General features: G+C 39.0%; 1 long non-coding RNA gene across 3 annotated transcripts in view; it reads left to right on the top strand.

The window, feature by feature from the left end:
* LOC107317371 overlaps nt 1–18749 on the top strand; it is a 44827-nt gene extending 26078 nt beyond the window's left edge. Inside the window, exons 6-9 of one of the 3 annotated variants that reach the window (XR_004308229.1) lie at nt 3148–3247; nt 3409–3485; nt 5562–5701; nt 16827–18749. This is a non-coding gene — a long non-coding RNA (uncharacterized LOC107317371). The remainder of the gene's footprint in view (nt 1–3147; nt 3248–3408; nt 3486–5561; nt 5702–16826) is intronic. The other 2 variants (XR_004308230.1, XR_004308231.1) reach the window with 2 other exon arrangements.
* Nucleotides 18750–22976: the final 4227 nt, after the last annotated feature.

The following is a 22976-nucleotide window of genomic DNA, read 5'->3' as shown; positions in this document are numbered from 1 at the left end:
GATGCTCTGTCCTGGAAAGCCGTTACTCTCAGAAGGACAGAGAGGTCATTGGAAAAGCTGCCTGATCTGCTGCATCTTCCCATTTTCCCTCCGCTCATCTCCCAGTCTTAGCCTTTGCTGTAGAGACAAAGCCACAGTTTCAGGCTTCCACCCACAGAGGCTGAAGTCCTTGCTCTGATGGATCCAAGAACCCATCCCAGCCAAAAGAGAGACCCTGCTCTTCCTGCTTGCCTCCTTGGGCCTTGCCACATCCTCCTTGTTGTCTGCAGGCAGTGCTAGGAACCTGTCTGTCTCTTGCAAGTTCACAGCCCTCTGACCTTGTGCTGAGTTTGAGATAGCCAGGCTGGTTCCCTGCCTGAAGCTGCCACTTCTGTCTTGGCTGGGAGCAATTAAAATGCTTGTCCTAACTCCTACCATCTTATCTTGATTTTTCACAACATCCTGTTCTCTAATCTTGACAATCACAGCAGTACCATCCATCCAGACTGCTGCAGCAACCATCCTCTCCTTAGCATCTCATGCCAGCCACGCTCCTCTGTGGATGCATGCTTCCATTGCTATGTCCCCTGATGTTGCCGATAGCATAGGCTGTTTGATGTTAGCCCGTTCTACTTTTCACCGACCGCTCAGTATCAGCCTACAACTGTCTCTTGGCATCTGCTGTCATTACACAACTCTTAGATTTTTCTATCAAGCACCTCACGCCTTCCCCTCTGATTCTTTCCCTTTTCCCTCATTGTGGTTGGCAGCGGTGCCTCATAAATATCCATAAGCCTGACTGCTAGCTGTGATTCAGCACTGCATGTTTGTCTCCATGGACTGTACACTTGGAAGATCATTTGCAGTTCAGGGGTCCTCTGTGCCCCAGTGGCGGTCCCTGCTCCCCTGCAGGGATGCTCCCTCTCCGCTTCTGTATCTCACTTTTCTGTTTGGTTCTTGTAAAAGCTCAATTGTATGCAAAAGGAGAGAGAGCATCTCTCTAAAGCCAAAGACTTTGGGAAGTGGCTAATGGCAACAGAAAATAGATTGAAAAAGAACTGTTTGTATGGTTTTCACTACAGAGGCTGCCCTTCTTGCACTGCTGTGTAAATGCTGCAGTGTATGGCATTAGCAACAGAGTTATATGAATTTATTGCCTTCCCAGCTGTATCTGTATCAGCTTGCTGTTGTCTAGAAGGCAGATGAAAAGCTGGCGTTAGTGGTTTCTTTCTATAAACTATTATGCAGAGGATAATCTCTGATTGATGAGGTCGTGCCCTGCTACCTTACAAAGAAACACGTATTTCTCCTAGATTTAAACCTAAGGCTGCACTTGACAATCAGCAGTTTCTCACTGATTGTGACTGGCAGGGATTTTTATTATGTTTATTTCTTTTTTTGTTTTATTTCCTTCATTTACCTAAATCTACCAAATATTTCTGTTTAATCTTTCAATCTATACAAAATACAGATTTCATCTTATACTATGCTTCAGAGTCTATGATAAAAAGAAAATTTTCCCTTTACCTTGCAATTTCCATTCATATTGTAATTTTTTTTTGTTCAAGCTTAAGCAGTCCACATTTCATTAAAAAAACCCCACACTATTCATACTTCTTTCATCCCTATAAGATGGTAAAAGCAATGTTGCTTTGATGAAATTTGGCAGGTAAGAGAATCGAGTTGAATCATCTCAAACCCCTGGAGTTTTGGGCCTCCAGCTATTATAGTAGAACAGCTATGAGTATTCAAAAATTGGTCCTTTGTTTGCACTGAATTTCCAAGCCATCTGTAGTGCACAAAAGCCACAGCTCTCTTTATAGTTCAGAATGAATATTTAAAAGTTCAGTTTTAGATTTTATTTGTAGCACTTCAGATCTATCTATCCCATCTGTCTCGTGTCTCAGTGCTGTGGTATTAAGCTGTACTTGGTGAAGTTAGAACTTGGTGTTAGAATTTAAGGTAAATGCTCATTCCTTTATAATATGTGATATAGAGTATCCATGTGCATAATCAGGGTCTGCACAGAGGACTGATAACGTGGTTTTATTTATTCACATGCTGCAAATTATTATTATAATATTAACAAGCTGCTGCAGATAGCAGTTGCTCAGTCTGAACCTTGCTGTAGGCAACTGCAGGGTGGGCTCTACGTTCTGGTACTGAATGTCTGCCTGCACAGGTGGCTGGATGGTGGTGGGTGCCCCAGGGAGGGGATGCGAGGAATATCACAGCGAGTGGGGCCTTGTGTGTGGAGGTGGGGGAGCTGCTCCTTTCAGACAGAGTGTGCATACATGCTCATATAGATGTGCCTGCCTATTTCATGGAAAATTTAGCTAGTAGTAACAGAGCTTCCTTAAATAATAGGAAAATATCTCCTTATGGTAATTTATTCTGTAGATTAGTATCACCTGCTTGAATGATGATACTAATGCAATGGTATAGGAATCTGGGATTAAATGGAGGTTAATCTGTGAATATCCTGAACCATGTCTCTGGATTTAACTGGAGAACTGAAGCTTGTAAAGCTAACAGTTTGCATTCTTAAAACAATATTATGTAGCTTTTTCTCATCAGTTGAAATTAGAAGGATAAGAATTACTCAAGTTATTGTATTGTTACTACTTAATGTCTGAAAAACAGTCAGTTTACAATACAAGCAGTTCTGTCTTAATACCAATACAAAACACAATCTTGCAGTTATTTATTTAGGTCCTTACAGTGTGCTGTGTGCGGGTCTGGTAGGCATACTTCAGCTTCACTCACCCTTCAGGAGGCTGAACTCTTGCTTTCTTAAAGACAAACCACTTATTTTAACTAATTTTTGAATTAATCTGTGCCGGTTTCTATCATTTTAAAAAGCAAGCTGTGTCATTGGAAAGTTATACATTTTGCCAAATTGATTAAACCACAGATTAAGCAACTGTTTTTTCTACTAGTGCACCTGGGGCTGGCTGTCTTGGTGGTAGTTAATTCCAGATTAGGAAGAAATCTCACAAAAACTTGATCCTCAGGGCTGTTTGCTCATGGGGAGAAGGGAAGTTTACTTAGTGAAAGTCAGACTTACCTTCTGGGTTTGCATCTTCTTACACCTTCTTTCTTTGAGCTTTTTTTCTTTCTTTTTTGTCTTCCCTGTACTTCAGAATAATGTGATTCTTATTTCCACAGGCCTCTGCCATCTACTGCTAGCAGTCCCTGAAGAATTAACTCGACGAGTCCATCCTCTGTCCATGCAACTGTTCCCATAGTTTCAAACAAGCAGTCTTACGTGAGTGCAAAAATTTGACTCCAAATTTTGTTTTTATTAATATTATTCATTATTTGAGGAATTTTTGTGTGTTACCACTTGATGATAGACAGAAAAACACGGGCAAGTAAAATCATTTAATGTTCCTATAGTGCTTTTTGCTACACCTCATTTGGTTGCAGGGATTTCACATGGATGAGAAGAGGATGCACAGTATGTGTAAGTCCTGAGAGGGGCTGGGAAGGAGGCTATCTTAGAGGTGAGGATGGAAATGTCTTCAGAAATACATTTCTTGGTGGTAAAATAGTTCTTGTAAATGGGCATCTGTTCTATAAGAGCTCTATATCATTGTGTTTCATATGGAGACTGGGAGTGAACTTTGGGATTCAGATAGTAAAATGCAAGCTAGAAAATGTTTGGAGATAGGTGAAAAAAGAATAATGGAGCTGTTCCTATTGGAAATTAGTGGGGCAAATGAAAAGATTCAAGAAGTAAGGGACTGAAAGTTCTTCCAGCCTATGGTCTGAGATAGTTTGCTACAATTTGTAGAGTGTTGTGACTGTTAACACAGGGCTAGCCATGGTTAAATGAGTGCCAGAGCTCTACACAGTTGCAAAATGCTTCAGGTCAGGGAAATAGTCAAAAGAAAGAAAAATCTCTCTAATTTCCCCATAATGAAATCTCTAGGTGGAAAACATAAGTGAGTTTCAAACCAAAGTCTTACAAAGAGGACGTACACACAAAACTGATGGCAACAAAAAGAAAGTCTCTCTGGGGAGATCTGTACCCTTTAGTTTCCACTCGCCCTTCCTTGCCCTCTTGCAAAGGCGTGAGCTCCTGGCAAGCAGCCATGGCTCCGGCAGCATCTGGCAGCCTTTGGTCTGACTAATAATTTTCTGAAGTCTCTGGGGGTCTCTGGAGTTTCAGGGAAAAACAATATATATATAGATATATTTCATTTATTCTTTTATAAAACTTTTGTTCCTTGGAGATGCACGACTTCATCCACTGTAAATCTTTGTTTTGTATAATATTTGCAGTCTTTTCACTTAGTATATAAATGCCGCATACTTCATGTGCTGTACCCATCTTTACCCTCAGCTGTGAAACTCCATCCACACCACTGGGTAGGAAGGGTAGAATTGCTGCTGTGTTGGGTTGCAGCTTGCTCATTTGTGCATCAGTCCAGGGCTGTTCACTTCTTGCTCTCGTTCTGCAGTGCATTTAAATACCAAGATGGGTTTGTTTCTAGTCCAAGATTTCTAAAAATGAGATCCTAAAATTAGATGCATTCAAAAATACTGAATGCACAGCATTTCTGACTGGCCTCAAAAAAGCTGTCCAACAGCCTAAATTTTTTAAGAAAATGGTTATTTTTTTGTCATCTCTAGCACTGATGTAAGGACCTAGTTTCAGACATCCAGCTCTCGGATCTGGACCTGCACTCCTACAGGTACGCAGCAGGACACTGAGCTGCGGTCTATCTAAGCAGGAAGTTGATGGAATAGAGCTTTTTCTCATTCAGGTGCATGTGTGCTCCCCGTCTCCTCCTGCACACACTGGGAACAAGCAGACAATACCAGTATTGTGTATCAGGTTCCTGCTGGCTGATGGTATAATCCAGCTGCTTCAGTGTATATCAAAAAAGATTCTGGAAATGCACAGGTTTCAAATGCTGACAGAACAAGCATTTAAAAATGTGATAACTGCAAGTTTCTGAGAGAGCATCTAATCTGAATGTGTTGTTCAACATGGCCATGTAATTTGGCATTGCTGTGGTACAGAAATGAGTCTTTCTCATGCAGATCAAAGCTAGGTATTCCATGGAAGCTGTGTAAGCTTTCCCAGGGCTGGTGATAAGAAAGCAGTATTGCAGCAAGCCTGGTGCTTGCTGTTAGAGCAAAACTGAAATGAAACAATTATGGCCATTTTTTACCCAATGCAACCCATAACCTCACAGGGTTGCTGCTCATCCTGTTGTCTTCAGCACTGCAGTGCTGCAGTCAGGGCTGTGTGTGGAAGTCAGACCGTGCCCTGGCCCCTCAGCAGCCCGGGGCTGTGCACAGTCTCTGTGGAGGAGCGAAAACCAGCTGGAGCGACCTGGTACCCTGGAAGAGAAGATCCAGGAGTATGTTTCCAGCTGGATGGCAGGTACAGAGGAGTACTGAGCTCAAATGCTGCTTTTTCAGTGTTTTGTTAGGACAACATGCACTCACCCCGTGTCTCTGATTGCACAAACCTGAAAAAGCAGAAACAGAGCAAGTGCAGGGTCAAATCCCCTTGCTCCAGTTTATTGGTGCATTTGTTTATTTTATTCTTTCATTTTATCTATCAGGATTTGTGCATGGGGAGGACAGGTCAGATGACAGCCTCAGATCCACCACCACTCGGTGCCACCAACCTGCTGTTTGTTTGGTGCTGGGAAAATTTCAAGGTCGTCTCAATGTGAGGAGAACAGGAAGTATGAGAACAGAGGTACATCTGAAGTTCCAGTATTAAGATGCTAAGTAACTAATAGCTTGAGATGTAGTCCATGTGGTATCATTTTTATTTGCACTCACCTTATCCTTTTTATAGTACAAACAGTGCTTGATGCCCCATAGCCACAGTTTAAATGAATATTCATCTAAATTTTGAAAAAGAATAAATAATAGGCAACAGGGAGTTGTTTGTCTGTGGTTACCGTTACCAGCGGAAACAAGAATATCTACCTCACACCTTGTACATAGATTTCATAGGCTAGAAATTGGAGAGAAGTATATTCAAGTATTTATTTGTTGTGTAAACCCATAGATATTTTAATCTGTGTATTAGCCGAACTTCCTGGATTCCATTAGGCTACATGTATGCACTTGTAAGTCCATAAACTAGTAAGATATCATTAAAACATTCATTTACATAGTCACTGTCTACTTTAGCTAGACTTTCAACATTACTAATTCAGGTATTTCTGAATTTGTGTGCAGCACCTCAGCTACGTGGCTTTAATGCTGTTCTCTGTTTTGTTCTGCTGTCAGGTATTCAGCTCCAGTAGAGGAATTTCTATATTACAGCTCTGAATACAATCTGCTTTGTATGCTCATGAACTAGCTCTAGGACTTGAAAAAAAGCTGTCATATATTCTGCATTGGTTAATTTTTCATTTCTCTGGCACCTTGGTGAAAAGTAGTCAACACAGTTAACAATATATGTTGTGCAACAATAAATATTTTATTGGATATATAATCTACACAATTTACAAGTTTGATTTTTCTCTAGGAGTCTGAATAAATCTATAATTTTGAATATTTGGTGAAAACTCATTTTTTACTGTGTATTACTCTATAATCATTATGAAACATGTGATCGACTTTTTAATAGGAGCTATAGACATTACTTTCACTTTTTTTTCCCTAACATTGCTATATTCTAATAAAGCTATTTTATGGAAAGGTTGTGCTGAGCAAGAAATATGGGAGTTTCATCCAGTGATCAGTGTGTAATTCATATGCTAGTAAATTTTAGTGTATTTCTTACACAAGATAACTTGAAGTTCTTTTGTTAAATATTTCTCAACACATATATCTGTATAATCTATATATGAATTTGATATACAGTTGTTCTGTTGTATTTTCTATTTTATTCTGTTGGAATTAATACATTTATTTACTTGTGTCTAGTTTGTAGCTATTAGTCTTGCTTTAAGCCCATTGTAATGATGAAACAAATTTTGTTATCTCTTACTCCATTATTTTCACTCTACACTTCCAGGTTTGTTTTCACTCATTGATTCATATATAGGAAAGTATGGCTGAAGATTGTTTGCTTTCTTTATATATCAATATATTAGGCTTTTACCTAGAAACTGTACTTGATCTGGGAGACAAAAAGATAAATGACTCTGTACTGAAGGTATTGAACTCCTATCGCTATATTGTGATACATTTATTCTTCTTTAATGTATTTATCCTCACCGTGTGCCTGTGAGATAGGGCAGCTAAGTCATACTTATCTCAAAGATGTGGGATTAAGCCACAAAAAACCCTAAGCGACTTGACTAAGGCTGCTCAGGATGCTGTAGCAGAATAGTGAATGATCATAGCTCTGAGTAGAGATGTTAAGTGTGGGATCATTCATCTTTTGTTCGATGGCTTCAGCTCTTTCTCAGAAGCTTTGCTTTCTTTTTGATTAAATAAAATTCCATTTGAAATAAAGCAGCAGTTGTGAAAAAAAATATCATAGCTTGCAACCCAGCAGGGAAGTTTTAAATACAGTGTTACTTGTTGTGTAATTTCTCATTGTTTTTTCCCTGATGGTGTTACCATTTTCAAATGATTGACCAAGTCTTTTGATGGTGCATTAGCTCCTATTTGTACATAAACAAGATTATGAATAGATGAAGTGGCAGCTGATGATTGTAGATGGGTTTCAAACATGTAGAGAGCAAAATATCTTGTGTCTTCCAAAGAGGAGCAAAAAAGAAGATGGACAGTGCATATCAGAGAAAAGCCTAACAGAGTTGGCAGTATTTGGGCTGTTTCAGTGTGGAAATGAAAGCTCAGGTGCTCAAACAGTTTGAAATTAGACTGCTGAATGTTTTCAGAAAATGATCTGTGATTAAAGCAGGTGTGTGCAGATTCCAGTGTTTGTTTCTGTGGAAGAAACTCACTTGTATCTGGTAATGAATGCATTTGTTCCAAAACTGGTGACCTAAATATCAACGCATGTTTGAAAAATTGTATTAGCTCATGGTTTAGAATCGCCACCTATCACAGGAGCTATCGGGTGTTTCTCCAGATGAAGATGAATGTATTTGCTGTTGATAAAACAGTTCTTGTAAAGGAGAATTTTAATACTGCTTCTTTTAAATGTCATCCGCCTTTCCAATATCTTTCTTTTCCGGCTTATCTGCTCTCAAAAACTCAGGATGAAGTAACCTTACTGAACACAAACAGTTCTTGAAGTTTCATTAACCTCCTCTTGCCTCTTTGTGTGCGCTTAGTGACGAGGAGATCTTTACAACCACTTTAAAAGTGATTATTGTTCTGACAGTAATCTCTGCGAGGCTTGCTGTCTCGCTGTTGAACTGAATGGGCTGAGCACAAGACATTATCTTGTGTTTTAGCTAGGAACAGTAAGACAGAGATAAAGGAATTCAATCATCTTGCTATGCTAAATAGTACAATTTCTTTCATTTTTAGTCCCACGGATCTTCATGTAAAACTACTTCTGTGATTTCTTTCTCCTTTGCTACTGCCTTTTTTTGTCTCCCATCTTCCTTTTCCTCTTCTTTCTTTCCCTTGTTTAAATATATGGCTGTCAGCAAGCTGCCCCTTGCTTATCATCCATAAGCCCACCTTTCAGAAAGATCTACCTTTTTGCCATGTCTGAAGTCAGTAGGAGTTAGCCTTGTCATCCTTTATGAGAGCCCCATCATTGACTGTAACCCCATGGTTGACTGCTGTGTTATGCAGAACGAGGCAGGCTGCAAGGATGTCAGATGCGGTATCGAGTCTGTGCTTTGACAATTGGAAAAGACACCGAGAATGAGATTTCACAATCCCAGAAGACCTTCGAGTGATCAATGAATTCTGAGTAAGTGAACTAGTAAGTGAACTTCTGCTTGTATAAGGGCAAAATCAAATTAGATCCATCAGCTGTTTCTGTCCTGGATAGCCACTGTCACCTAGAAATTATACAATAAAGAAGTAACTAAATCTGATGCATGAGACAGAGGATCAATGATGTTTTAGAATAAATGCAATGTAGCAGTAAATCAACCACCTAAAACACAAAACATACTGTAAAAACATTGCCAATAAAGAAACATTTTCTATTTTAAAAATTTGTGAATATTAGTACTCAGTGGACTGTTTGGGGAATAAATTCTGTTCAAAGTTCACTTAGTAAACTACTAATGTTCCCAGTCTGAGCTTTGATGCGCTAATATGATACAGGCTCATCACATTACAAGGCAGCGTTCTGATGTGAAAATGCTTGTCTAGTTATTAATAATTGACAGAGCACATGATGTTATTCACTACAGGAGCCTATTAACTGAACATTGGCAGCAGAATACAGTTGCAGGGAATGGCCTATTCTTAAACGTAAATGAAAAGTCATCAACTCACCCATGTAGTTTCCGTTCAGCTCCTCCCCTAACATAGTGGGAGCAGATTGTTGAGCTTGGTCTGGAAAATGCCAATTCAAAGTCTCAAGTCAGATCTTGGGGGACCTACATTGTACCAGTTTGATAGAGGGGGGAATTATTGCAGTTAGGACTCAAGTGAGGCCCCTAACAATAACTGCCATTTATTAACTTGTGTTGAGATATTGCAGAGAATACCCATCAAGTTCAAAAACCACTTTTGCTTCTCTGTACACTGATGTTCACCAATGTAGTGTTTGCTTCTCTGTTTGCCTGGCGTACCAATGACAATGGTCACAAGAGAGTCAGCTGAGTAGGAGCTGCTGTTGGCTGTGGTTTGAGAAAGTTCTGGTTCACCATTCAGATCTGAATTATCACTTTCCCCCATATCCTAAGTTATTATATAGAGAGGCAAGAACAAGGCAGTTCTTTTTTTCTAAGAAAAGAAATGATATTCACAACTTAAAGCTCTTTGGTCCTTAATTGGTTCACAATCAATCTGCAATTGTTCTTGGATCTCTGGGGACAAAAAAGTCTAAAATATCCTGGTTTATCATTAAAATTAACAGATTTATAGAGCTAGTATTTTGTAATCAGTACAGCCTGTTCTCCCAAGTGGCAGGCAATATTGATGACATGTCTGCAAAAGGGGGGTTAGACGTACAAAACTGCTGTATTGTAGCAACAGTATCAATATCAGTGAAATGGAGCATTTTGTGGTAGTAGGGACCTTGGGAAGGGATGTGTTCTTTTTGTTGTCTTTGTGTGTGCATTCCTCCTTCAGGTTAATCTTATTTAAAAATGATTAACTTTATGTCAACTAACTGGCGAGATGAATTTCTTTCTAATAATAAGAGACTTGTAGATAGTACTGAGTTGCAGCATCTATGGCATCTCATTATGGTGTGGCAAAAGGTCCCTTGATGCTATGGTATATTCAGACCAAACATGTTCCTCTTCGGTTTTGTTCTTAATTAGCAACAGAAAGATGAACAATTTTGCTGTCATTGCAACACAATAGCAATCTGGGCAAGGCAATGCCCAGTGAGCCTTGCCTTAAATCCTGTAGCACTAAATGCTCAAGCAAACAAATACCACCCCTTCCCCCCCCGCCCCCTGACCAACCCTTTATTTTGATTTATTAACTTTAGTTGAATGATTTGGCTGTCAGAGTCTGTCAGTGCCATGCAATGAAAATAAAATCAGTGGCAATGCCCTATGTGGGAAGCCACTCAGGGTATGTAGCCTTAGACATTAACACAGGAGCTCCAATCCTGGCTTTCTCCCCACCCCCATTCATTAGCTTTCTAAATCCTCCTGTCTTTGTGGAATCACTGCAGCAAGTTGAAAATGATATATGTAATGAAAAACCCTGTCTGCCTAGTGCAGAGGAGGGGTGGAGAAAAAGCCTGTGCTTGGCAGTCACTGCTGTGCTGATTCCAGCAACGATTAGTACAGACTTTGTTAGGAAAGCTCACTAAGAGAAGAATACTAAGGCACAAAAGGGAACCTCATTGTTTCCAGAGATTTTGTGTTTGCCTGCTTGGTTTTGTTTTCTCTTTCAGTGCTATGACCAAATGCACTCAGAGTGGGAAAGAAACACAGATGTTTTTGATGTTTTGTCATAGTTTGGGGCTATTTTCAATATTGTGATGCAAATACACCCTTATCTTTTCAGTATGGGTACCTGAAGAGCAGAAACTGTGCAGGTTCTGATTCAATTGCAGGCTAAAGCAGCAGCACAGCTTTCTGTTCTAATGCAGTTCGACTTGGAAAACAAAGTGTGTGGGAAAATACCAAAGGATAAATATTTCTCAGATATTGTGAACTATGTGCTCACAACAGCAATTTAAAGAAATGTTTTATACCCTTCTGCATAATACACAAGATTTGATTTCTCAGAAGGACTGGATTTCAGAGCACCAAGTCAATGAGAATGTGAGCATTCAACACCTCTGAATGCCAAGCTATAATTGTACTTGATAAGCCAATGTAAGGGACGTGGATGATTTAAAAATCTTATGTACAACAGAGGGCTCAAGCAGATTCTGCCTCACTGTGTGAAACAAAATCTGTTTCATAACAATACAGTGGGGGCTATTTTCTTGGTAGGAATGTAAATTTAGTTCAGATACAGCATAAACTAAGACATCGGTAATACAGCTTTAGAGTTTGAAGCTCTACGGTCATTTGGTTTCAGTGAATCTGTATATAAAAGATGAGGTTTGAACACATCAGGTTTAATGTATTTGCATTCACTCATACTCCATTAGACTGTTCCTTTGGGTTTCTGGGCCCGATTTTGTCCATTTGTAAAGATCTTTTGAGTCACTGGACAGAGACAGATGCTATTATTGAGTGCTGGATGTTGTAATCAGATTGTGTTGTTGAAGATGATTTTTAATTGAATTCATATTTGTCCCATGTAATGGCATACAATAAAATTGTTTATATCCTGGTATACCTAGTGGTATAAATGGAGACAAAAGCTTGCTTAATGCCCAACATACTGGAAACTTGTATTATGAAAAAATCCTTGACCCAAAGTGTTATGCAGTTCCAACTGATGTGATGTGAGAAAGTCAGGAGGAAGGATAATGGAAAGCATGGAGAAATGAAATGAATTGCCTAAGTTCTGGCAGTTGGTTTCCAGCTTGTAATCCAGTTCCTGAGCACTGAATCACACTGCTTACTGAAGGCCAATTTGTGAAGGAATGAGCTCCTACTGGGAAGCAACAGGCTAGTACATGCCTATTGACTTCTCTGCCAAATCTTCCCTGTCTTGGCTTTGTAGTGTGCTTTACCACTCAGCACAGTGTCCAAAACCGTTCACAGCCCAACTCACAGGTGGCAGTATCCTAGGAAAAAGCCGCAGCAGACCCATTTCTTTATGTGTTCTGGATATGTCCATGCAAGCTAGCTGGGAAGGCAGAATAGTGAAAACAACTACAGCTGTGTTTGATTAATGTCTTTCTCAAAATCCATTTGGAGTAAAACAGCCTCAGGTATTAAAATGATGGGTGTGTGCTAATCAAAATTATACATATTTTTAGGGCATAAGAACCTTGGACAAAGTGTGCTGTCTCAAAATGCCTGCTGCTTCTCTTACTCCAATGTTTTACATCTACAATCTCAACACTGGATTTCCTGGACTTGAAAGTGCAGTGCTTTTGTTAGGGTTTGTTGTCAGATATTGCAGAAGAAGTGGGTTGTTTCTCCTTTTGAATTGAGGAAATGTGGATATATTTTTGTTTTCAAATTCTACATCTTTTAAGCTCTTGTGTTGTTACTTGAGATTCTTTTAAAAAGATTACTGTCAGGGTTGTAAGTGTCAGAATCCACTGTGTGTGCTGTCTGGTGTCCTTATCAATGTGATTACTTCATTACATACATTAGATACTGTAATTTTTTGCTTTGAGTACAAACCTCAGAAATATTTACGGTGAATGTTCTCAAATTCTGACTCCTACATTCTGTTCTGAAGGCTGGAGGATGTGCTGCTCTGTTGTCTTTTCCTTTTTTCCCCCTGACAATTATATTACAAATAAGCAGAGAGGAACAGACGACAGCCAAATGAAAAGTCCAGATTGCTTGGTGTTCCATCCTCCAGCCCTCAGCCTCTTGTTCCACCAAAACTATTTTGCTTTCCCCTTTGATTCGCACAAATCTACCTTCAGAATCCTTCAAACATTGCAGTGCATTAAACACTACAGCAGATGGTGCTTTTTGACGATGCCTTTCTACATGAAGCAACATTTTGTAGTGCACGCTGCATTATCAAAAAATCAAACATGTAATTATGCAAATATGTATGCCTTTATAATAATCAAGTTTTATTGTAAATGGTTGATGCACATCAATTTGATCCTGTAGTGCTGCTTTAAGTGCAGTTTAAGTGGCTTTTCAGTGTACCCAGAGGCAACACAAATGCATCTCTGGAATATTAATAAAATCCTGAATCTTTGAGACACCAACTGCTACAGCATTGCTTATACTGATTGAAACTAAATGCTAATCCTTTCCTTTATTTAAAAAAATCCCCTTTGTTATTTAAAACACTGATATTAGTGCAATATGAAGGGCCATTTTATTTTAAATTGTATTGTAATGTAGGTGTTAAAATAATGCCTAATCATACTACATTCAGATTCCACAATGTAAATTTGATGAGACGTGAATCCAATCACTGTAGAGCCACGAATGCAGGGGTGTATTTTAATATGTCCAGTTTTTCTAATTCTGTAAATTTATTAAGGAAATATCTGTTTTCAGGTTTCAGTGCTGAATGCTCGAGCTTTCAAGTTACTGATTGCTGAATGCTCACTGGAGACAATTTTGCTTGTGAAATTCAATAAGCTAAATACTCATGAAAAAAAAAATCAGCAAGGATTTTGACATCTATAATGAAGTGTAAACTTTATTACTGATCTGATCCTGGCTTTTATCTCTTGGTTAACTTCATTGGTCTAATGACAGCCATCTCTCTGCATGCACATATACACATTCTGCTGCGGTTTGAGTAAGCAGATGGGTTGTGGCTACAGATAAACCAAGACTGTAAATTACATTTTGCCTTGTTGTTCCTCCTGTTCTGAAAGGCAGGACACAAAAGAAGGAGATTACATTGCTAGTTGAGAGAAGGCTGTAACTACACGATATCCTTCTTACCAGTCCCAATTGGCTGGATGCTTATTTTTGGGGTTCTATAAATAGCACAGCTCTGCTAACCCAAACCCAGGTAAAGGATGTGTGTGCCTCGCTCCTTGTGATTCCCAGGCTTTCCCCACAGCTAATTTCCTGCGGACTCAGTAGAGCTCTATAGGGAATGCTTTAGCTCTGTAAACATTTCTGCCTTGATTTTGGATCTGTGTTTTTAATTTAACTTCTTTACTGAATCTTTACTGATGTTTCCTCCAACTCCACTCTTTGTCCATTCCCTTCCTCCTTTCACCACTATTTTTAATCTTCCGCTCATGTTTGTGCTTCATTGTCTCTGCTCTTCCCCCTCATACATTTCCCTGCTCTGTCACCCTTCTGCTCCTCAGGTTTTATTCTGGGTTTCCCTTTGGCTCCCCAGTCCTTCTACACGAGCTTATTTCCAAGTTCCTCTTTTTCTATGCTGCCCTTCCAAGGTTTCTGTGCTTGATTTCTGTGTTTATCTTTTTATTTTATTTAATTTAAAATATTGCAGGAAAAGCTGCTCTTGTGAAATTTCATCCAGATTGCTTTCAGAGCAGCTGCTGTTCTGGCATTACCAATGCTGAGACAGTCCTGAGCCCAGAGGATAGGAGGTCCTTAAAGGATCAAAAATCAGCTTCAGAATACTATCCAAAATGTTGGCAAGTGGAGCATGGGTATAAAGCCACAACCGGCAGCATATGAAACCTTCCCACAGTTCTGACATGATCTGGTATTTTAAGGGTGTGAGCGGTTATTTTCTCCTCCCATGAAAGAAGGGATTTCTTTATCCTTATTTAGCATTCTTATGACACTAAAGAATGGGAGAGACATAATGCGTCTTCAGAAGGCACGAAGGCCCCTAAAATTTGCAGTACATTTTTGCATATTTTCTTAGCACACATCTCATAAATCCTAATTTTTGAAAAGCTGTTGTGAGAAAATTCTGGGTCAATAAACTGCCTTCTCACACTGAGAGAGCAGCTGGCTTAGAGGAATCAGGGAGGCTGAAAAACAGCTCAGAGATTTTCTGAAGTGCAAAAAGCTCTCTGGGAACTTGGAATTAACAGCAGTGTTTTCACAAAATTTCAGAAAATGAAGTGTATAAAGAAACTGATCTGTTGAAGCAAATGTGATTACCTTCAAGCGTTGCAACTTTTTTTCTCATGTATGCAAGCCAGAAGGTAAAATTCATTAGAAACAACAATGAAACTTGCTGACTTGCTGTTTTTATCAGCTATGAACACTGTGAACCTTGTTTGTTTTTTTGCGCAAGATACTGTTTCATTTTCTTAAATGAAATTTATGGTGAAGCTATTTGATTTTTAAAAGTGTATCTTTTAACTGAATAGCATCTCTTTAAGTATAAACCCTGTCTGTTACTAGCATTGAACTACAGAAGCTGCCTAAGTAAACTTATTTGATTATTCATAGAAGAAAACATCCTGATTGTTGAAACTCAATGGGCAAATGGTTTTCATCAGTTCCATAAATCTGTTTGTATATGAAAAACCTATAAGTACTATTACCTTTTGATTGCATTTAATATTCAGAAGCCAAACAATACCCTGCTCAGCTTCCGATTTTATTTCAGTTGTATGGCATTTCAAGCTTAATTTAAACACAGTAATAGCAAAGTCTACATCTAATGCCTTGATTTCAATTGCTAAGTAATTTAGGCCAATGTATACTTTAAGGAGTGTTTCTCCTTAAAGGTTCTGTATCAGGGAGTGCTTCGGATATGCTTTGCGTAAGTCTTATTTTCAGCAATCTTTAATTAAAAGTCCATAATATTTTAATGTAATTATGCACAATTAAAGAAAAAAATAGAAATCAAAATACGTCTTCAGAAATGGAAGTTTAGTAATATATTTAAAAGATTATATTTTTTGAAAAAAAAAAGCTAAAAATATTTTAATGCATGTGGTTTGATATATGTATATATACAACATTTATATACATGAACACAAAATATTAAACCCTTTGCAGTATTCTGCCATTAAAGAAAACTGTTGAGATTTGAGGTCAATTAATACAGTATTTCATAAAATATTTGAATTGCCAGGCTACATTGGTCACAAAACAGTGAATAAACCATGAAGTAAATAAAGCTTGGTAATTGCCTGGTGTTTTGTTCCATACTTGAAAACATCTGATTACTGATGGGGCTAGCAATTTGATGCAAAATCACATGCAAGCAAAGAAGCTTGGTTCAGGCACAAGGGATTCTAGATGTAGCTTGTAGGTATGTATGGTCTATAGGCTCTCCCTGTCTCTTGTTATTTGTTGGGCTTTTTTTCAAATCTGCTTGCAGCCTTCACCCTCTCTTCTCCCTGCTCCACTGGTCTGTTGTAGACTGCAGTCACTTATGAGTAACACATTTTGGAAATAATTTAAGCAAGGTTTTAATGTGGTTAAACCTTGCAGAACCCAGACCCTGAAGAATAATCCCTCCCTGTTTGGCATGGATGTAAAACCAGCTCTTAGGTTTACGGAGAGGGCATCTGGGAAAAAGAATGGTGGGGGAAGACATTGAAGATATAGATTCTGGTGAACACTACCAACTCCCACACTTTACCATTTCCCTCTTAGTTCATTTCTTTTTTCCACAGATAAATTAAAGATAAGTAAAAATTTCCTCCATGGAGAAATTTAAGTGCAGGAATTCATTGCTTTGTACTGATTACTTTTGCTCTCATTTTATGCACATTTTTTACAGATGCACTGTAACAAATCGCTTTGTCACTGAAATACTGTCTACAAAACCAATGATAAAATTGTTTTCTCCCCTTGCAGTTTTCCAACATATTCTTCTGCCACAGAATTCCAGATGAAGCTCTCTGCTGCACCATCATCTGACTTGTAGCACAACGGAGGAGTATGGAGCTGGTTGTAGTTCATGTCCCATGTGGAAGCCATCCTCGCAAGGCAATGTGAGGCTCAGTGCGCCCTTCCCTCTAATCTTGGAGGATCAGCCTGGCTCAGCTGCTGGCAGCATGTGAGAAAGACTTTTCCTTCTTGCATGTAACTTATTTTATGAAATAGTTTCTCAGGAAAACAGAATTTAAGCTAGACTTTCTTAAGCCCACATGCCAGAATGGTCAGCTGCCCAGTGGTTCATGTATTGGTGAGTGATGAAATCAGGCGTGGTTATTTCAATTACAAATGGATGGCTTTTCAGTAGTAATGCTGCTCTCTCCTGCTACTGGTTTAAAATTGTAAAAGAATGAATTTTCTTCTAACTACTACTCTGAGACAAGTACTGACATCTCACTTAAGAAGAAACATCCCTGTTTTTAGTCTAGTCCTGTATGTCAGGTCTTGGGTCTGGATTTTTCTCTGACCCTAAAATTCCATTGAACTTTCTAAATGTCTCTTTTGCAGTGTTCTTAAAACAATAACGAACGGAGGCTGAATTTCAAGAGAATTTTCATTGATATTTGCTGAGAAATAACTGTTCTAGGTGGGAATTTTTTTGGTAAACTCTCACTTTGCTTCTTCATGAATTTGGTGGTAATCATAAAAAAAAAAAAAAAAAAAGAGAGAGAGATCTGCATGGATGAGCTGATTTTCTTTGCTCCTCTCTTCCAGCATCTTCTCTCAAATAACTGTAGAACTAGTTGGCCAATTTCGATCAGGGTTTATGCTGCAGTAATGCTCAGGAGCCGTTTGGTAGCCTGTGCTTGGGTCACTGCAGTGTAATGGCAGCTGTCTAGCATACATTGAGGACCAAAGAACTTATCTACCTTGGGGTGGCTAAGTTAGCCAGAACTGACAATCAAAGGCTGAATAATTAAATTGTTTTAGCTATTAATTGTAAGTGAATGTTGTTTTTAATTGCACTTTAATAATGCCATGCCCTTTATAGCCAAAATTAATGTTTTCTGTCTCTCTGTTTTTGAAGTACATGTCAGTTTAATTAAATTATTAATAGTAGACAGATTTTTAAGTACTTTATATTCTTCATTAAATTGTATCTGTTCAACAAGCATAAACAGGAAAATAGACTCAGTTAGAAGCAGATTCACGTTCTGCCTGATAAATCATTCATCATCAGATAAGATGATGAGGCATGCTTGTTTTTCTGTAGGCTCACAACGATAAACAAATCCACTTTGAAATTATAATATTTATTGAGTTTGTAGCAAAATAAACAAGACTGTTATTTAATATTAACAACAAGCCTGAAAGTTGTTGTTTGTGTTTATGGATGGTCAGTGAATGGAAAGCAATATCTTTATGGTCCAAGTGTCAGCATTAGTTCATTTTGCTTGAGGTGCTTGTAAGTAGCATATTGCTCCAGTCTAAGATACAGCTTTGCAGGCCTATTCAACTGCAGTAATGATGCATATTTCTATTATTTCTGCAACGTAACCTAATTGCACCTGAAAAGAATTAAAATTTCTTTTTTATTTGGCAGAAGTGATATACTTGAAAGCAAATGTTGAAAAAGTTTCAGTCCTTAATGGCTTCCAATACAGTAAGTGTGATGAAAACAGCTTTGTGAAGATTATAGAAGAGTGAAATATGGCAAGGTCATTTCTTCTCTGGTGGTAAAGCCTACAAATCATAATGGGCTGTTAATGGGCTAACAGGCAGAAATTTGGAAACAGTGCAGCAACTGCTCATGATACATTCCTGCGCATATTACACAGGCAGACAAAGATGTAACTGGTTATAATAGAGACAACAACGTCCTTCCTTTGTGTGGCAGATCAATCAATAGCCAGGCATGTGATCTTGTTCACTATTATGTTAGTAATGAAACCTTCTTGTGATGTGACAACTGTGGAATAACATTTGGTCACAAAGCTGGTGTTAACAAGCACAACTGGCACTCTGGTAATTAGACTGATTTCTGGTCTACTTTCACAGATTGTCGATAAATGCAGTAAACAACAGGCTGCTTTCTTTCAGAACAAGTTATATGAAGTCGTCATCCATTTGGCGGTGTGTACCATACTCTCCTTCATTTTTTTTTTTTATCAGGCTGTGGTAGGGTGCAATGTGCATACGCTTCCTTATAAAATCATGTTTCACTATAGAAATGTTTCACGTGTTATTCAGTGATCACCAAATTAACCTCAGATTTTAATTGTTTTTCATTTTTTGCTTATTCCTTAGGAAGAACACCAATTTCTCAGTTACGGGTATGCTTGTTAGTTAGATAGAGATGTTCTTCCTCAAATTTTCAATGTTATACCCTCTGATAAAGCTGTGTCTGCTGTGGACAGCCATTAATATTTTTTAAAGAGAAATTGAAATTTTAGAGGCTACAGATTATCCTTGGTTTTAAAGGTCAAAAATATAGAATTCCTATAAAATTGTAGTATAATTTGTTGCATTAAACAAAATAACTACATTCAGCCAAGGATGTGCTAACCAGCTTTTCTATCACTAAGTTAGATCTATTTTGCCAAATATATATTGGTTTCTTTTGTTCTTCTTTTATACATAAAATGCTGTTTGGTCTTTTTGTCTGTGGTCTTTTTATCTATGAGGTGGAGTACAATAGAGCAAGAGCTCCTTCCTTGGGTCTGATACCTCCTCTAAGCCTGTAGCCTGGCTCTGCAGACAGGAAACCTTCAAGTGCTATAATTCTATCTGTCTTTTTTCCAAAGGTGTTGAACAACGAGAACTGAGACATGTCGAGGACTGTTTCTGAGTTTATTTTGCGTGGACTGTAAGGCACAGATTAAGTTGGAGGCTCTGTCACAAGCATGTAATAAACCAGCATGAGTTTCTATGTTTCCTGCCCTTTCAGGTGCTTTCAGGAGCTGGAAACAGTGAGTGAGGTGTGATGAAGTGTCAGTGCTTTGGTGTGCCTGGGCATTCTGCTTAGAGCTGTCTGAAGCTGAATTCCAGATTCATGCAGATACTGAAGGATTCTTACTGATACAGTATGACTGGGAGGTATTTCTTTCTCGTGCCGAGCAATGTTTTGACCACTTGTTGTAAGTTCACTTCACAAGATCAAGAGAGCAGTGAGCATCTCATCGAGGCTGTTATCAATGGCTGCCAGATCCTAATTCGCTGTGTAATCAATGGAAAGCAGTAGGGAGGAACATTTTATACTAGGTGCCTAAATTTATTCAGGATTGAGGCAGCAAGATGCCTCATTAGTAGTCAGTGAACATAAGAACTAAATCCATACTTGTAAACTATGGAGAGGATTTTGGACAAGATTACTCAGCTGCAGGTATCAGGAAGTCAGAGAGAATACGTAATAGTGAACATGGAATACTAATCTGAATTGATGGAAATGAAGATAAGAGGTGTTTCTTGCTCTTCAGAAAGCTTACTGTTCTGAGAAACCATTAAGAAAGGACTTAAAAGTGGCTTTTTAAGGCCTAAAGATTTATGTGGCTGAAATGCCTATACTCTTCTAGGAAAGAAGGGTTACAAAAAGTAAAATGAAAAGATACGGGGTTTTGTCTGATACAGCAGAAATATGAGTGTACAAAAATCCCATGTGCTCAGGTAAGGATGTGTGTATGAATTGCTTCTCAGGCTGGTGACTGCCTGAAGATTGTGGTGTGATTTTTGAGTAAGATTTCATGTGGCACAATTACATGCCATGTAAGTTGGTGGGAAGGGACTGCTGGAGGGCTCAGGCTGACATTCTGTTCAAAGCTGGCTGGTAGCAAGGCCAGGGCAGATTGCTCAGTTTCTTCTCATCTTCTCACAGTGGCTGAAAGAACTGGGATTGTTTAGTCCGGAGAACAGGAAGCTCAATAGAGACCTTATTGTCCTCGACAACTACCTGAAAGGAGGTGAGGTGGGTGTTGGCCTCTTCTCCCAGATAACGAGATAGGATTAGAAGGAATGACCTCAAGTTCCAGGGGAGGTTCAGGTTGGAGATTAGAAAAATCTTACTCTCCAAATGAGTGATCAGTTACTGGAACAAGCTGCCCAGGGTGATGATTGAGTCACAATCCCTGGAGGTGTTCAGGAAATATGTAGATGTGGTACTAATGAACATGGTTTAGTGGGGAAATATTGGTGGTAGGTGAATGGTCGGACTAGATGATCTTAGAGATTTTTTCCAGCCTTGGTGATTCTATGATTCTGTCCCTTGAGCAGCTGTGTAATTGAACTTTTAGACCCTCTAAATATAAAGAGTAAAAGTGTTTGTATTGCTTAATAGCAGGCAAAAAATCTCATGATGAAGGCTAGGTCTGCTCTTGACATTTGGGAGAACAAGTTGTGAGATTCTCTCCACTTGGTGCTTGTTAGGCTTGTCCTCAATGAAACACTTCTTGACACTCTTCCTGCACTCCTAACAGTTATCTTCCAGCCTTAATCTTTCCTGTGGAAATGATTAGTTAAAAATTTATTAGCAAAAACTATCTGGAGATCTCGGGGTTTTCTTTTTGTTTTTAATCTTTCTAGTCTGCTTTTGATGGATATAGCTGTGCGAAAGAAGGTGGAGGAAGGAGATGGCTGATCACCAGTTTTCTTATTGCACTTTCCAGCAGCCTTCCATGTAGCACACCATGCAGTCAGGCCTGCTGGCAGAGTAGGTAGACCATGGTGGCTGGGCACAAGGGACCAGCTTATACATTTCAGAGGGTGGTGGGAAGTAGCTCCTGGCACCAAGGGCCCTCCTTAGGAAGCTGTTAGTTTGTATTTATCAGACCCATTTGTGATGCATTCAGAGAGGCAGGTCAAACTGCAGCACCTGTGGTATGCCCATGTTTGTGAGAAGTCCTGCTGCTGTTCAGATGGCAGCTGGGAACCGTTTCTAGGGTAATTTAGACATTTTCAAAAGAAATGATGAAGGTGGTGAGTCTTTCAACACTTAATTAGAGAATTAAGCTCTCTTTCTTCAGAGGTACAATATCTGTCCAGTTTCCCACAGAGAGTTAAATCCTGAATTTCTAACTTGTCTGGATAAGGCAACTAGCCAGAAGAAATAAGAGATCAGCTGAGGAGGTTTTTAAACTAGGTTTACTGGGGAGCCTCAGGCTCCTTCTGGCTTTTCAGGCTGAAGCAGTAGCCAAGAACATTTATTCCCATTTCCACTTGGCAAAGATTTTTTTTCCCCCAGATATGGGCTTCATTGCAGTTACTTCTTTTCTGTCTTTCCCAAATTCAATTACTGAAAAGCTACTTTCTGGATGCCTTTAGCTAATACTCTGTCCATTTCAAACAGATGTACAAAGATTTGATATATAGCAGCTTTTTGGCTCAGTGATGAACCTGACCCAGTTCAACCTGAATGAGGCAGTTAAAATAGATATTTTTAAAGTGGAGGTGGGGGGGAAGAAGCATTTTATTCTAACATCCAAAGAAAAAGGATTAAGTATTTTTGGATTTTTTTCCGTCTTGTTTTAGTAAGTATCCTTTTGCAATCATGATGCATTTTTCATTTTAGAAAGTTATATTTAGGAAAAACAAATCTCTTTTGTATCTCACTTCTAAAATGCTGAAAAAGATTTTAACGTTTTTAAAAAACCAAGAAGTTCCTTCTGCTCTTTCAGCTCCAGAACAGCAGTGGTCTGTTCTGGCAGAGACCATGCCATGGACCTGGGAAAGGAGGGCCATCTGCTGATGGTTGCTCCTGTGGGCACCGCTGTAAGTGCCACTGGGGCCTTCACAGTCCCACATGTGTTGCTGCTGTGCTCCTTGACCCCTCTAAATTGATTTCTAACACTTCCCATTGTTGAGATGAATTTCTGTCTATAGAGCTTCTGTGGTTGCAGTCTAGGCAGGGCATGATTAAAAAAAGAGGTGCTTAGGTCCACAGTTCCTTTGATGTTTTTTTGGACTCTAATTTCTTTATCTGAGCATATATCTGTGGAGGAAACCTGTGCATGCTAAGGTGGAGCCATGCACTGCTGCTCTCCCTGTTCTCCACTGCTAGGCTGAACCTCTCATGTAACTGGGACTTTTCTCTAGAGAAGCCATTTCCTACCTTCCTGTTGCCCAGCTGAGTTTCACTAA

Source organism: Coturnix japonica, chromosome 8, assembly GCF_001577835.2.
Source record: "Coturnix japonica isolate 7356 chromosome 8, Coturnix japonica 2.1, whole genome shotgun sequence".
Classification (NCBI taxonomy): domain Eukaryota; kingdom Metazoa; phylum Chordata; class Aves; order Galliformes; family Phasianidae; genus Coturnix; species Coturnix japonica.
Note: the sequence above shows the minus strand (reverse complement) of the source record. Positions and strands in the feature narration are given on the sequence as shown.